At 40.9% G+C, this 16,871-nt stretch overlaps 1 protein-coding gene across 6 annotated transcripts in view; it reads right to left on the reverse strand.

Annotated features, from left to right (window-relative positions):
• The window catches only part of AFF2 (ALF transcription elongation factor 2), a 531,908-nt gene that overhangs the window by 495,479 nt on the left and 19,558 nt on the right, over positions 1–16,871 (reverse strand). The gene's annotated exons all lie outside the window — the stretch shown is intronic.

The raw sequence follows: 16,871 nt of genomic DNA on the forward strand, positions 1-16,871 counted from the left end.
CTCTAAGAGACTCTGATAGTAGGTGGGAGGCTGGTCTAATCACATCTCAATCCGCCTTTGGGGGAGGAGGAAGATGGCCCACGTCTGGGTCTATTTCTTACCTTACTTCATTACAAACCACCTACACCCCCTCACGTCCTGTGCGGGACCACAAGGACACAGCTATCAGAGCCTGCCTCACGGAAAATGCCTCATTTCCTATCATTATATGCGAGAATTGTTTAATCTTATACTACTGATGGGGCCATTTCTGCTTCTCACTAACCCACTGCCTTTTCCCCCTCTTCTCTCAGTGCTTCATTTCAGGAGGATGGGACAAAGGGGCCTCCCTCATTATTCCCACGTCCCCAACAGAGCTGAGCTCTCTCCACAGCTGGGAGCTAAGCAGCAGGGAGGAGACACAGAGCTGCCGCCAGGGGCTGGCCAGAATGAACCTCAGTCAAAGCTCCTGGAAATAAACAAGGACCTCCACTGCGTGTTATTTTCCTTGAAGTGCCACGGCAGGATCCAAGGGCTCCCAATTACATAAGCACTCTTGAGAAAGAACACACTGGACAAACCAAATTTAGGCATCTCTTCCTCCTCCTCTTCCTTCCAATCCCTCAGCTTCCATCACAGAGCAGGCTCTCAGTGGCTTGCACCTGAACCATGCAAACCATCTCAGAAAGCCTTATCTTTGATCTCTTATAACCAACAGCCTGGATGTTCGGAAAATATTTGTCCCTGTGTATATGGACCACTATCCCAAGCTCTGTCCATCCTTGAACTTCACTCCTGCTTCAGCAGGCCCTCTTTTTGATATCTGTTGCCATTTCTACTGAATTTGCCTGCAGGATATTAAGAAGGCTTTTCAGTCTCATGACTACATTTAGAAACAAAAGCAACTTCCCCCTAAAGGTTAAATAATTCTGTTTTTGTACTTTCTGTTAAATTTGCTCAGACATCTTACCAAAATATTTTTAAGTGGTATCTCACACATCCCAGGCATGTGTTTGCATGTGTCTCTAGATGCGTTATATCCTTTGAACATCACACAACCTCTGTGGAGTGGGCAGGGCAAAAGTTACCATTTGCATTTCACTGCTGGGGATACCAAAGTCCAGAGAGATGTGAGCTCTACAATCTTTATTCTATGGCCTGGCCAAGGTCACACAGCTTTTCAGGGGCAGAACTTTGGCCTGAATGTTGCCTCCTCCTCCCTTTTAGAGGTCCTGGGCCACTTCCACACCTCCAGGTCATGTTGAGCAATTGTTGAGGAGGCTATTTAGCAAAAATATTTAATTTCAGGACTATCAAATTTATTTTTCATGGTCAAGGTAGACATAAATATTTTCAATATCTAACTTAGCCACACAAAAGATATTTTGATTTGTCGTCTCCATGTCTGTCTGTCTAAAACATCTCAGTCCATAGTCAGTCTGCAGCCTTTCAGTCAGTCTCCCTCACCCGAGGGTCCGCAAAGGCTCCCGAGAGATATTGTCAGCTAAGTTAGCAAGACAGACTTATATGCCATTTGGGGGCTTTACAGGTGGCTCTAGTGGTAAAGAACCTGCCTGCCAATTCAGGGGACATAAGAGACAGGGTTTGATCCCTGGATTGGGAAGATCCCCTGGAGGAGGGCATGGCAAACCACTCCAGTATTCTTGCCTGGGAAATCCCATGAACAGAGGAGCCTGACAGGCTGCAGTCCATGGGTCACAAAGAATCAGACATGACTGAAGTGACTTAGCATGCACACATGCATGTAGTCTTACACAAGCGCAAAATTCCAGGAGTAGGTGGCATCTTTGAAGAAGTGCCTTAGCATGCAAGGGCGCTAGCTGCCCAAACTTGCCTTTTCTGAGTAAAATTTCCAGTTTAATTAAACTTTTCCTTAATTAAAATGCAAATATTCTAGGACTTTAACAATAAATTGTTTACACCAGACTGATTAACAGCCCTCAAAGGCTTTGGGAAAAATAGTTTCAATTGCAAGCTATAGATTCAGATTTCACTGCTCACTGAGATGGGTAAAGATCTTTTTTTTTTTTTTTTCTATTGGCTTAGACTGTTTTAAACAAAAGTGCAGATATCATACTGGGTATATACGAGTCACGTACAGAGACCAAAGTTCACGGTGGCAAGGTAAACAATTAGGCCGGGTCAATGTCTCCTCTTTTGGTTTTGAAATAACTTTTATGGGATCTGGGGTAACAAGGTAAAATGAAAAACCAAAGCTATATATAAGTTAATGCTATCTATGAAATGCCAGTCTCCAGAGTTCAGATGTACTGATAATTCTTAATCAAAATATTATCTTTAGAAGAATAACCACAGTGATAATGGGAGCAGCGATCATGATGAAGTATTATGGCAAGTCTCTGTGTCAATCACCTCACAGTCAAGAGTCCTATGTCTTGGGTACCATTAGGTATCTCCATTCTATTAATGAGGAAACTGAGGCATGAAGAATTGAAGAAACTTTTCCAAGGTCTCCTGGCCAGTAAGGGGAAGAGCAGGCATCTACATTCATATCTTTTGAATCACAGAGCCATGCTTTTTTATCATTTCTTTATACAACCTCTCAGGATGTCCCTTGTGGAGCCATCCTATTCCAGTGAGCAAGTAGGTCACGAGACTGGATCCCTGATTTAGAAACAAAACAGAACTATGCTGGCTAATCTAGGATAGCCTAGAGAATTTCATCAAGTTGTGAGGATCTAGACTCCTGGGAAGTAGACAATGAATACAAAAGAAATAGAACTTTATCAGACATCTTTCAGTACCTATCAAAGTAGAAGTAGTTTTATTCTGTCTTCATTAACACCGTGTTTCCCAGGCGTAGCAGCTAACCTCTATTAAGTGCCTTTTACGTGCCAGACAACAATTAGTTCGATACTTAAAACAATCTTAAAAGGTGGATACTGTTATTTCACAGATACAGAACCTGAGACCAAAAGACCTAAATGACACATCCATGACTGCACATCTCAATAGGGGGAGTGCTATCTGGTGCTAGAGTTTGCTCTTTAACCAACATGTGATGCCTGCTTTGCAAAACCTTGCTCTATTAGCTAAGTCATACGTCATTCATGCATTTAGACATCCTTCACAAGTTTCCAAAGAGCTTCACCATGGATGAGGATACATGGGCATAGAGAGTTTGAACAACCTGCATAAACCCAGGAAGCTGGTGCTAGACAGAGGTCTTTGGTCTCTTGGCTCAAGGCTGGCCCACCATAGCACCCAGTTATCCTATCTGAGGAAGGCAACAAAGCTCGGACCCATATCCCCATATATACCCCTTTCACCAAAGGCTAAATTCCTCTCAAATCCTTTGGCTCGACATGATCTAATGAGTTAGTGTGAATGAAATTTTCAAAGTCCAGACCATGTTCTCAAATCTCATTTTCCTCCAATGAATTTAGCTGGGGCAGAGGGAAATCTGGGCTTCTCTTGTGGCTCAGCTGGTAAAGAATCCGCCTGCAATGCAGGAGACCTGGGTTCGATCCCTGGGTTGGGAAGATCCCCTGGAGAAGGGAAAGGCTACCCACTCCAGTATTCTGACCTGGAGAATTCCATGGGCTGTATAGGCCATGGGGTCACAGAGAGTGGGGCATGACTAAGCAATTTTCACTTAGTTAAAAGTAACAGCAGAGATTACAATTTAAGTGTGGTTTGTAAAAGAAAACCAAAGGATTTACTGAGCTGTATGTCAAACCATAAAATTTAACTGAAAAAGTGCTTCAGGAGATTTATCATCCATTATTAAGATATTAAGTAACAAATATTGAATATAATGATTTACTCTTCACATTTTTCAGAATACTGATATATTTTAAGCCAAAGCAAATGAAAATCGGTTTGGAGATTATGGAAAATAAATTTATGAAGGCAGTAAAACTAATCAATTTGTAGATCTGTCTTGCTAAAGTTCTTATTAGAATAATGGCATAAATATGACCTTAGTGGAAAATCCATAACATATTCTCTTTATTTTGGTTAAACTCTCAGGAAGATCACTTGCTATGAATCTAGATTTCCCAAATTCATTGCCAATTAGAGAAGCTAAAATGAAATACATTACCAAAGACTGACATGATCTACTCAACACCACAATGCCACATTTCAACATTAAAGCCATTACCAACACTTGCAAATCATGATTCACACACTCCTTCACACGATAATTTTTGGCAAAAGGAAGGATTTATTGTCCTCTCATAATTATTGCATCAACGTGTTTAACCTTTGCATCTGAAAAACGCAATCTGAATTTCAGAGACAGAAAGATGGCCTTGAGTTCTGTACAGAGATAACGGAACAGGACCGCAGATTCCTATTTCCCAAACAAATGGGTTGAGATGATGTCTTCCAGAGTTAGTCCTCTGGGAACCACCACTGAAAACTGGCTAAGCTGCTCCCAAGACACCAACACTTAATTTAACTCACGTTTGATAGAGTATAATGATGGTGTGCTATTCACTGCTAAACACAAACACACACACAGGAGTGCATTCAAGCACGCTATATCTGCTTGAATATTCCTAAGTGATTTGGGAAAAACCTCTGTGTGCCCAAATAAAAACACACACAACTGGTTTTACCAAATTAGGGTTGCATTTCTCATCCACAAACCTAAGAAGCATCCAAAATTACAATTACTTCCTAATATTCTGCTCAAAAGACTGAATGAGATGCCTTGACCTCTTGCTACATTCTACTTTTTTCAAATATTATTAACTACATCTCTCAGGTACTCTCCGCTTACCTTTATTTGTTTCATCTTTCTAAAGTAACTTTCATAAAGAATGCCTCTGTTAATGGACAGAAGCTCTATTTTTTTTCTGAATGAACTGCCATAAATCCATGCCTTGACCATTCTTCCTGTGTGTGTTTTGGTTGTGGTGCATATGGTTAAATAAATCTTACTGAAATGCACAATAGTGTCATCTACAACCAATTACCATCAGCAATTGCTTTGTAAACACTCAACAATAAAACAATTTATTTTAGTGAACAGAGTCTATGTCAGTCCAACATTAAGTTAAAAAATAGCATGGAATCCACCTCAACCACAGTAGTGCTTAATTGCTACTCAATTTGCATAATTTATACAAATTAATGTAGACTCAATAATTAGCATTTTCATATGGTTTATTGGAATCTAAAAGGCATAACAGTATGGTCTGTTAGCAATCTGAACATGTTTAAACAATATGTTTTATGAGTCATTGGCATCTTAAGTTAGCTTTGCACAAAATGGGAATAAAAAAAATGTACAAATGTCAATTGGTATGTCCTGTCTTGCTTTGTTACTAAATCTAGATTTCAGTGATGTACTTTTTGGTGGTGATGATGAACTGATTAAAAACCACCATCAAAGAATGTTGACAACATTTGAACAAATAAGGCAGGCAGACGCTAGTCCAATATTTTATGTTTTTTAAAGGGCAAATCACAATCTCTTGTAAATACTTATTCTTCCCACATGCTTACACAAGCATTATAAAAAATAAATAAAAATAAAAGTTGAGGAAATCCAGCTGAATTCTGTAGATTTTAAAGCAATCAAATATCTGATCTCTGGTAATACTGATATTTCCAACTTATATAAATGGACAGATGCGGTATTGCATAGCATGGAGTGCATGCTCAGTCGTGTCCGACTCTTTGTGACCCCATGGACTGTGGCCTGCCAGGCTCCTCTGTCCATGGAATTTTCCAGGCAAGAATATTGGAGTGGGTTGCCATTTCCTTCTCCAGGGGATCTTTCCAACTCAGGGATTGAACCTGCATCTCTTGTGTCTCCTGCATTGGCAGGCAGATTCTTTACCCCTGCCCAACCTGGGAAGCCTTACATGCTGTATAATCAACCATAATATTTCCAAATATAAAATCAATACTTGGAAAAGCATTAACCCCTTAACCACCCCTCCATATTTGTATATTACTTAAGAGTCTACAAGTGCTTTTTCACCTACCCTGCCTCCTAGGACCTTCACAACAATCCCATCACACAGATGAAAAGATTCAGGCTCATAGAGGTCCCATGCTCCTCCCTCTACATCAGGCCTTCCCTATAGGAAGTGGTCATGCACAAATGAATGCATGTTTATTAATATATTCCTCTTGCCCCAGTGGAATTCATGGTAACATTCCTAGTGATGCTGAAGAATATTTAATCTTCTATATAAGATACAAAGGACAGGTTAGAAAACTGAGACATATATCATTGCCACATGAAAGCTACAGTAGGAAAATTTTCAGATCATTCATTTTACTTGGTCATTTTATTTCTGCCTTCTTTTGTGAAACTGAATATCCTCCTAGTAAATTCAGTGCTTTGTGAAGACTATTTCAGATGGGGGAGGGAGAGACGTTGCAGCACCTGGGTTCACCTTCACCTCACCATCCCAATGTCCATTTGAATGTTATATTCTGACTTGTACTGTATATCTTTGCTTTCATCTTGCTGATATGCTTTTAAAAAAGAAAGTCTGTTTTAATAAACAGAAGTTCTATTTTTCTGAATTAAATGCCATGAAAACCACTTTTCCTGTGTGTGTGCCTACAGAAAAAGAAAAACCCAGGGCAAGGTTAATAACTATTTTCTACTTTTCCTTATCATCCGTCCCCAGAGGACTTAGCTGAGCACCTTGCAGACAGTAGACTCTCAAACATCTGCTAAGTAAGTGATCCAACAAACAAAAACAAGAGATTTTCAGCTTTAAATTCTCTCACAAAAATAGTCAGGGCACCACACCTACAGCATTCCTTGCCGTGGGCCAATTCATTCTACACAAGTTCCATCATGGACCAAGTACGGCCGTTATTTGTTTCCCTGAATTCCAAGCTTCCTTCCAATCTTAAATGTTGAGGCTGAAATCCGAGGGGTAGTCGTCAGCCCCTGCTGGCGACGCAGGGAAATGCAGCTTCACTGTACTAGACATTGCAATCAGGCTGAAGGCAACCACATCAAGATTTCAACACAGATGGTTAATTCTCATGAAAAGAGGAAGACATTGCAGGGGAATAAATACAGTGGCGACACTTGCCGGGTCATCTACTTTGGAAAATGTTTTCAGCCCAATGAAACGGGATATTCTTGTACATTTTCTTAGTGCAGTAATAACTTTAATAGTAATGATGCTAATATGTATTGAGGAGTTATTACCTGTCAAGCATAAGATTATAGAATAATTATAGCTACCATTTATCGAGCACCCACTCTTATGTTGAAACCAGCAGCAAATCTGCGTGCAGATGACCTGAGAAGGATAATAATTATAACAGCTGCTAATATTTCTTGAGTGTTCAGTATGACCCAGGAACTGTTCTAGACACTTGACAGGTATGAACTCGGAATCTAACACTCGCGAAAGCCCTGTGAGGAAGGCCACCTGCCAGGCACGCTTCTCGGTATTTTTACATATTCAACAGCCACAAGCACCCCAGAGCCAGGCGCCAAAGTGACAAGGAAGCAAGGAGCTGTTCCCAGAGAACCACTTATGTCTCTTCATTTCCAGCAACAGAGGTTAAAAAAAAAGCGTTCCAATTTTGTTTTAATAATCTTTGAGACCACTTGGTAATGCTTAGGAAAGCCTGGATGGGTTTCCAAGATGCTTCCTTCTTCGGTTTGGAAACCTGGTCGGTGCTGAGGGTACCCGGAACTTCAAAGCACCTTGCCACGTGGTGGGACCCCGCCTACTTGTGGCATCATTCATTTCCCCCTCTTGCCCCACTGGAGGATCTGGGTACATCAAAAAGTGATTGTTCAAAACTCATTTCGCATCAGAGACAAGAGAATAAACACGCACCCGATTTATCACTTTCTCAAGCTCAGTTGTGATATGTTAACAACCATCAGTTAAACAAACAAATGATTAGGTTTGGAAACAGAAATGTCAACACAGTGACTGTCTACTCATTTCCTCCTCGGCCAGTCGCAGGGCTGTGTTTATCTGTACCTTGTGTTTGTGTAGAAAGGCCCCATTAAATAGAAACAGAAAAGGTGCCTGAGAAATTCTCTGACCCCCAACCAGAAGCTGAGGCCCAGGGCCAGCGGGTGGCAGCCTCTTGACGCCTAGTCGACACAGCCACGTGTCACCCGTGAAGGATGAGGAAGACTGAAGGAAAGCTTGGTCGAACTGGCACGAAGGTTGTGGGGCTGGCTACAGTCGTCACTCTCCTAGCTCCCGGCTGGCACAGATTTTCTGACACCCTTGGAGCAGGTCAACTTTTTTCAGCAGCTCATGTGAAAACCTTGATGTTGAGTGAGATTTCATTTGTGGAATCTCCAATATTTGTATCAATATAATTTTAAGTTCTGAGTTTCTACTTTATGAGCAGAGAAATAAAAGTGAAGAAACTACAGAAGGAAAGTCGCTAAAAGAATTTATCAGCATGTGGTATTTTCCAGTTCAGTCATTTGAATGGTGTCTGTATGGATGTGCATACAGGCTGGGTATCTCCCTTTTCTTTCCCAGCTCCACACACACACACACACACACACACACACAACAAAACACATTTAAAAAAAAATAGGGCCACTTGCATTCATGGCAAAGTTGAAGCAAATTTCCTAGCCAGCTGTGTAATCTTCTGAAAGAAAAATAGCACCTAGGTGGCTTTTGAAATACTGTGGACTAAGTGAGTTGAGAACCAATAGTTTCTTTTAGAAATATTCATTGTTTTAAACAATTATAACTACTAACGGAAAATAATAAACTGAAATTAATCCAAAATGTTACTGGGAAGGCTCTGTCCCCCCACCCCCCACCAGTTCTAGAAGGTTTTCTGGTCCAGATGATTCCTATAGCATCATGACCAATGCCAATATTCACTCTCTACCTTTCAAGGCCTTGTGAGCAGGAGTCTGTCTATGGTCTCAGGCTGGACACCGAGAACACCGTGAGGATTTCTGTTCTCAAACGTAGGACGGGGTGACTAGTTTTATCAAAGTGAAGAAGTGAAGTGAAGTGAAGTCACTCAGTCATGTCCGACTCTTTGCGACCCCATGGACTGTAGCCCACCAGGCTCCTCCATCCATGGAATTTTCCAGGCAAGAGTCCTGGAGTGGGTTGCCATTTCCTTCTCCAGAGGATCTTCCTGACCCAGGGATCAAACCTGGGTCTCCCACATTGCAGGCAGACGCTTTACCATCTGAGCCAGCAGGGAAGCCCTTTACAAAAGTATGTATCTCAATTCCACTTTAAATGGGAAGCCCACTACACTCAGTTAAAAGCAGTATATGATTTACTAATGTGCTGAAGATTTCCCAAAGCTGATAGAATACATAAAGTAAGGTATACCTGTGAGGGTAAATATCTAACAAACTAACAAGTCACTCCAGTTTTTATTTGCCCTCTTGTTTTTCCTTTACTAGAGGTGAACTTAAGAAGCAAAGTGAATTACCATGTTCTGTGCTGTCTGCCTGGCACAATGGTTACCTGCTCATGCTACTTTGGGTATGTCAAAGAAGCTAAAATCTGCAATTACAGGACTACTTACCTATGGCTTGAAGCATCATTACTTTCTTGGGCCACCCAGAGGCACATGGTCACTTTAGAGTTGGTAAAGAGAGGCAGTCGAAGGGGCAATGTGTATGTACATTGGCCCTCAATTGTTTTTCTGCAGTCCAGACAGGCATGAAGTCAACAGGAGAAATGCAATCTAGAGGTCGGCTCATCTGAGCCAACACTAGAGTTAAGACAAGCAGTCGAGATGGCCTTGTGCATCTGTGCTTAGTCAACATGGCCTTGTGCTCAGTCATATCCAACTCTTTGTGACCCCGTGGACTGTAGCCCGCCAGGCTCCTCTGTCCATGGAATTCTCCAGGCAAGAATACTGGAGTAGGTTGCCATGCCCTTCTCCAGGGGATCTTCCTGACCCAGGGATCGAACCCACATCTCCTGCATTGCAGGCAGATTCTTTACCCACTGAGCCACCTGGGAAGCCCCCATATAGGTTTATATCTTCCATTTAGTTGTCACATCTCTAGTTTCTTTCAGCCTGGACAAGTTCTTCTGTTCCTTTCTATTTTTCATGACCATGACATTTTTGAAGAATGTAGGTCACTTATTTTGTAGAATGCTCTTTAATTTGGGCTTGCTGTCTGAGGTTTCTTCAGGATTAGATTCAGGTTACACATGTTTCGCAGAAGGGATGTGTCCTTTTCAATACCTCACATCAGGAGGCATATGAAGTCAACTTGTCTTAATGGGTGGTACCTTTGATCACTTGAGGAAGGTAGTATCTCCCAGGATTCTTTACCCTCAGATTACTATTTCTTCCTCCTGACATTAATATATGTTTTATGGATAACTACTTTGAAATTATGTAAATATCTCATTACTCCTCAAACTTTCATCCACTGTCTTTAGATTCCATCAATGATTCTTGCCTGAATCAATTTCTCACAGTAGTCTGGGTTAGCACATGTGGACTGAGCACATAAATAAGTATACTGTGGATAATGAGAGCTGAGTTTCTCACTTTTATAGAAGGGAGTTACAAGTAAGAAAAGGGGGGGGATCGGGATGGGGAATACATGTAAAACCATGGCTGATTCTTGTCAATGTATGACAAAAACCACTACAATATTGTAAAGTAATTAGCCTCCAACTAATAAAAAAAAAAAAAGAAAAAGATGTTGGTGGGAATGCAAATTAGTACAGCCACTATGGAAAACAGTGTGGAGATTCCTTAAAAAGCTGGAAATAGATCTGCCACATGACCCAGCAATACCACTTCTAGGCATACACACTGAGGAAACCAGATCCGAAAGAGACACGTGCACCCCAATGTTCATCGCAGCACTGTTTATAATAGCCAGGACATGGAAGCAACCTAGATGCCCATCAGCAGACGAATGGATGAGGAAGCTGTGGTACATATACACCATGGAATATTACTCAGCCATTAAAAAAGAATTCATTTGAATCAGTTCTAATGATATGGATGAAACTGGAGCCCATTATACAGAGCGAAGTAAGCCAGAAAGATAAAGACCATTACAGTATACTAACACATATATATGGAATTTAGAAATATGGTAACGATAACCCTATATGCAAAAAAAGAAAAAGAGACTCAGATGTATAGAACAGACTTGTGGACTCTGTGGGAGAAGGCGAGGGTGGGATGTTTCGAGAGAACAGCATCGAAACATGTATATCTAGGGTGAAACAGATCACCAGCCCAGGTTGGATGCATGAGACAGGTGCTCGGACCTGGTGCACTGGGGAGACCCAGAGGGATGGGGTGGAGAGGGAGGTGGGAGAGGGGACCGGGATGGGGAATACATGTAAATCCATGGCTAATTCATTTCAATGTATGACAAAAGCCACTGCAATGTTGTAAAGTAATTAGCCTCCAACTAATAAAAATAAATGGAAAAAAAAAAGAAAAGGGGGAACATTGCAATGTAGTGGTATGTGTTTGAAATAGGCAGTATGCCTATGTTCTTATATACACACACACATACATATAGAAACATAGATGTGTGTATAAGTATGTGAATATGCATATGTAAATACCTCCTACCTGTGTCTGCAGAGTGGCTTAGAAATTATGACACTCTGGTAGTAAAATGCACACCTGGCCCCCACATTTTGTTCTCTAAAACCATTTTCCAATAAAAGGAATCAGGGGTCCTAAGAGAAATGGCTAATTTCAGAGCTGTAGCAGAGAAGCATATGATGAGCCTGGAGCTATTTTTTATGCCAGAAATTAAGTGTTCAAAGATCAAAAGGACACAGGAACCAACTTGAAGGCACTCCCATGGGTGAAGTCTGAGATAATTTACACATCAAACTAAAAAAAATGAGGTTGTGGCATTGTACTATAGTTTTGTAAGATATTATCATGTGGAAAACTGGATAAGGGTACACAGGATCTTTCTATATTATTTCTTGCAACTGCATATGAATCTACAATTATCTCAAATTTTAAAAACAAATAAATATAACTCATGATAGTACTAGATATTAACTGACTGAATAAAATAATAATCCACTGATTAAGTATAGAAACAAATCCAAGAGTAAGCTTAGAGTAGAAACCAAGCTTTTTGCCCATTTTTCCTCTTGTTTCTGCCAATATTTTCTTATGCACTGAAGATCATTTCATTGAATCAAAACAATTCCTGCTACTGCTCTCAGAAACATCTGCAGATGTCACCAGATCTAAGGGTTGGTCTCTCTAAGTTGTGACTGCTATGCCTTGGTGATTTCAGAGTCTTGGAAGTCCTGAACTTGGCAATGAAGATCTGGTACTCTGCAGAGGTTCTGAACATCACAGCACTTCCAGATCCTCATGTCATTTTAGCCTACTAACTCTGGGTCTTCACACACACATATGGAAATATAGTCCTATTGCTTCCTTAATTCATCTCCAAACTGAATAAATTATTCAGAATGTCCTTCCAGTCTTCGACTGTGGATTTTACAATTCGTTTGTTTTTCTAACATTTAAAATCTTAATAATTATGGCTCAGATGTGATCTCTTTCAATGATACTAAAAAACACATGAGTGTTAACTTGCTACCTCCATCTCTTTATAGTAGTCATATCTATACGTAAATAGTGTTGAAATCTATAGCCAAAGATCCAATATCTATTTATGAATTCTTCCATTCAGATTCTTTAAATATAAACTATTTCTATATAATACAGATAAGGAAAATGCTCCAATCTGACTAATGTCACTGTTCTCTCCGAAAGTCGGCTCATTCACTGGACTGAGATTATCAACACACACACACACACTCTCTCTCTCTCTCTCTCTCTCTCTCTCTCTCTCTCTCTCTCTCAGACACACACACACACACACACACACACACACACACACAGACAAATGCAATTTTTGTACTTACTTGCTTTTATACAGTTAGCATGGCCAATATAGCAGGAAAATATTACTCAAACTATTTCTTCCTAATAGAATTCTGACGTCTCTGTTTTTCACTTTTAACGAGCTACAATTACAACTTCAGTTGAATCTTTCTGTACGGGTAATTTGCATTCCAAAAATACTAGAAAATTCAACTGACCTAATTTCTCAAAACTCGTTACTTTAGAACAACACTTAAAAGGGAGAGGTGCCCACAACAGTTGTCGACAAGCTGACTGAGTACTTCATAAGTCGTGGCTCCAAATGGTGATGTGGCAGCCACAGCTCCGAGTCAAGAAGACAGGCATGCTGCCTGCTGCTTGCAGAAGCCTGGGTATAAAATGCCTCTTAGTTTCCATATGAAAACAGCCCTGAGAATGAGAAAGTGTTCTTTACACCTGGCTTCTTATGTAGTTTTAAGTTTGTCAGTTCAGATTTTGTCTCTACATTCCCTTTATGGCGGAAATATTCTGGAAAATTTGACACGATTAAATGTGCATGGAAATCAAGTATCCAGGGATCCTTTTTTCAGTCCCTCTGTATCTTTATTTATGAAAACGTTTTCAATTGAGGAGAGGGGTTGTGCTAGGAAAAGAACTCAATTCTACAGCCAAATTCATAAGTGAGACTGACACTTTAAAAATAATTTCCTTTGGGAATTCCATATGGTACATTTGGAAAGGCAAATTTTAATACTAAGTTCCTGGGGAAGTACTTATCTGAAAGGCAATGAAGAAATGAGAAGTAAACTAAACCATTAGCCTCCCAAAATAGACTATTTCTGGAAAGTATAAAGTCATACAAAGCCTTCTGGAACAATATTTATAAAATGGGCAAATTAAAAATGGAAAGGTAAAAATATATGACTCCTCCTCTCTCTGGGGGCATTTATGTACTTTTTAACCTCCCCTCTCCCAAATTGAAAGTCTAGGTTAAAGTCTGTAGGAGGGACACAGAAAATTCTCAAACCACCATGACCACCTCCCCACCTCCCCAACCACACACAGAGACTTTAAGCTATGTTGCTGATTAGTACTGAAATGCTAACAGTAAGTTTAAGTGGCAAGAAACAAGGCTCTTCTTCTGTGGTGTCCCATGCTTTGAATGCGAATCACATTGATAGCTAAGAGCCACTTTCAAAATCAAAGGGTCTGATACACAGAAGAGAATTCTCTCCCCTCTCCCACCCTCCTCCTCCCGGCCCAGATGATGACCCTCAGGAGTATGTCATTTCTTTCTCAATCTGGAGGAACTGGATCCAAAGATTTTCTGAAGCAGTGACAGGGCTGAAATCTCTGCTATGAACACGAAAGATAAGCAAAGCAGTTATAATTCACTTTTAAACTTGAAAAAGTTTAAAGCCACCAAGGAACAGAGATTAATATTGGGGGATTATTTTAGGAACAGGCATTCCCAAATTTTTTTTTTTTTTGCATGAAATCAAACCAAGCAGGCTTCGACTTTGATCCGAATTTCAGAACCCTTCTTATAAATGGCTGCTAACATCTCTATCTGTGTTGTAAGAAAGCTATTTTCGCTTAAGCTCCATGGTATATAATTGAAGTCAGAGTTGTAAATCACTGGGCCATCTGTCCTTAAGCTGTCACCAATCATACATGGAGGAGCATATGTATAATGAAAATAGACTGACAAACTTTTTGAGTTTACATGCTTCTGAGTTAATTAATCCTCTGTCCCACACGTTTAAGAGATTCTTCAACAGTATGTTTGATGAAACGATTTAATTACATGAATGGGGTATGTGTGTACGTGTATGTTTTACAATGTCGCTATCACAAATCCAAAGGAAACCACGCAGTTGACTTAACATTTTCACTGAAAATGAAAATAAATCATTTTAATCACATACAGAACCTAGATCTATTGGCCTCGTTTTGCTCATTTGGTTATTAATGTTGAAAATACATATTAACATTAACAGAATAATATCTCACTTTCATCTTAATGAAGATTTATATGCAGATACATCACCCTCGCATTCCACAAAGATGCTGTCTGGGAGCGAGTGTTTTAGCAACTGGAGTCAAATTCCAATTTCAGAGATGTTTTCTCCATGTTCTCATTGACACAAAATTTGGTCTCAGGAAAGTTCAATGATTTCTCTGTGCCTAAATTTCTCTTTTTTGCTTTTTTTTCAGTGTGTGTGTGTGTGTGTGTGTGTGTGTGTGTCTGTGATCATATAGCCCAGTTCTTTACACTAACGTATTGGAATGGTTCATAAATGAATATGTGTCAAAAGGCTTAAGTTGCAATAAATGAACATACAAACATGATCATATCAATAAGATAGGGATATCAATAAAATCGGGTTGCTGAGGTTTTTTGGCAAAAACTGGGACAAAGCTAGTGATGCCACTAGCCTGAATCACTGGAAATACATATGAATCATGAGAAACTGTGCCATTTTACAATGCAAAGGAACTGCACCAGCCACTGTACATTAAAAGTCTTTTGAAAGACCTGATGTGCATTTAAAATTGAACACCTACTAGCTGTAGCCCTAAAACAAATAGTAAAACAGTGAATACAAAACTGACAAAGTCCTCCAGCATGGTCCCCTAGCCGGAACGAACTGAAGTTTTCCCTCAAAGTCTTTTTTTTTCTGTCCTTTGTAGACATGAGGTGTGCCTGTTTCCATAAACAAGACAGCGCATGCCCACCGCTTCATACAAAATGCACGAGAAAACACAGAGAATGTGAAACTGTGCTTATCAGCAGATGGGTTGGAGACGACCTGGTCATCATGCCCCACACAATTGGGTGCACAGCCTTGTCAAGTGCTCCTGTGACAGCCACAGGGTTAAAGATAGTACGCTGCACACCTGCAACTTTTGGGGAAGAAGTGAAGACTTGAGGTCCAGCGGGGTAACCCAATTTCCTCTTGTCATCGGGACAGGTGGCCAGCAAACAGCAACCACAGTTTGACTCTTTTGCATGAGATTTTTTTTTTCAGGGTACACTTAGGAAAAGAACAGCGGGGGAGGCTAAGGGTGTCCAAAGGCATGCTCAAGCCCCTTGGGGCCCAGGGAAGCCAGCTGTGGGGTCTGGGCAGCCCTCAGCACCCCAGGCAAGGTGCCCTGGCAGAGATCACAAGGGAAACTCCCTGCCCCTGTTGACTGCCCTGGTCTGGCAAGGGCATGAACTCTGCAGAAAAAGGATGGAACAGAGGGGACTGCAGGGTGGTCGTTGGGGGAGCAAGGCCTGGTCCACAGACGCAGTACCTTCCCAACCTGTGTTCTCTCCCTCTTCCACACAGAATCTACACACTCAGAAGCAGAAAAATGAGAATTTACAATGAGGTTCAGTCTGATGTGAAATATTCACATGCAATTTCTCGTGGCCCCAACTGAGAACATCAGTGGTCAAGTCCCACCACTGGCTCTCACACCAGGACAAGTCCAAGGACTGGCATTAGCAGGGTTGGAAATCCCTGAAGATCTCTCTTTCCCTCTCTCTCTCTCTCACACACACACATGGATATATAACTTGGTTCTAGACCTTAATGTTTATGATCGAGAGTGACTATGTCTTGGTAACAAAAATGATCTCATATGAAATATGTTTAAGTGTTAATTCCTGAAAGCAGACATACTCTTTTTTTAAAATTTATTTATTTTAATTGGAGGCTAATTACTTTACAATACTGTGGTGGTTAAGCGAACTTTTTAGCAAGAGGAAGACAAAAGTGCCCCCCGCCACAGGCTGCAGAACTTGAGTTACACCTGAATGTACCTGAAGCTGGAGTGTTTGAGAGAGGCTGCGCTGGGTTTGCCGTTAGCCAGTCCTCTGTGTTGCAAGAGGGGGCAGGGAGGGTGACAGTAGCACTGTGCGAGGCTCCCTTGGGAGGGTACCCGCTCTAGTATTCTGCCTCTACCCTCCCTTGCCTCCACCCTGTAAGGCTGGCTTCTCTCAAACCACAACCCATGAGCAGGAAGCAGGTTTAGGGCCGCGTCTATTCAAAGTTCATTTCCAGTGC

The sequence above is a fragment of the Odocoileus virginianus genome, unplaced genomic scaffold (assembly GCF_023699985.2).
Source record: "Odocoileus virginianus isolate 20LAN1187 ecotype Illinois unplaced genomic scaffold, Ovbor_1.2 Unplaced_Scaffold_7, whole genome shotgun sequence".
Taxonomy (NCBI): Eukaryota; Metazoa; Chordata; class Mammalia; order Artiodactyla; family Cervidae; genus Odocoileus; species Odocoileus virginianus.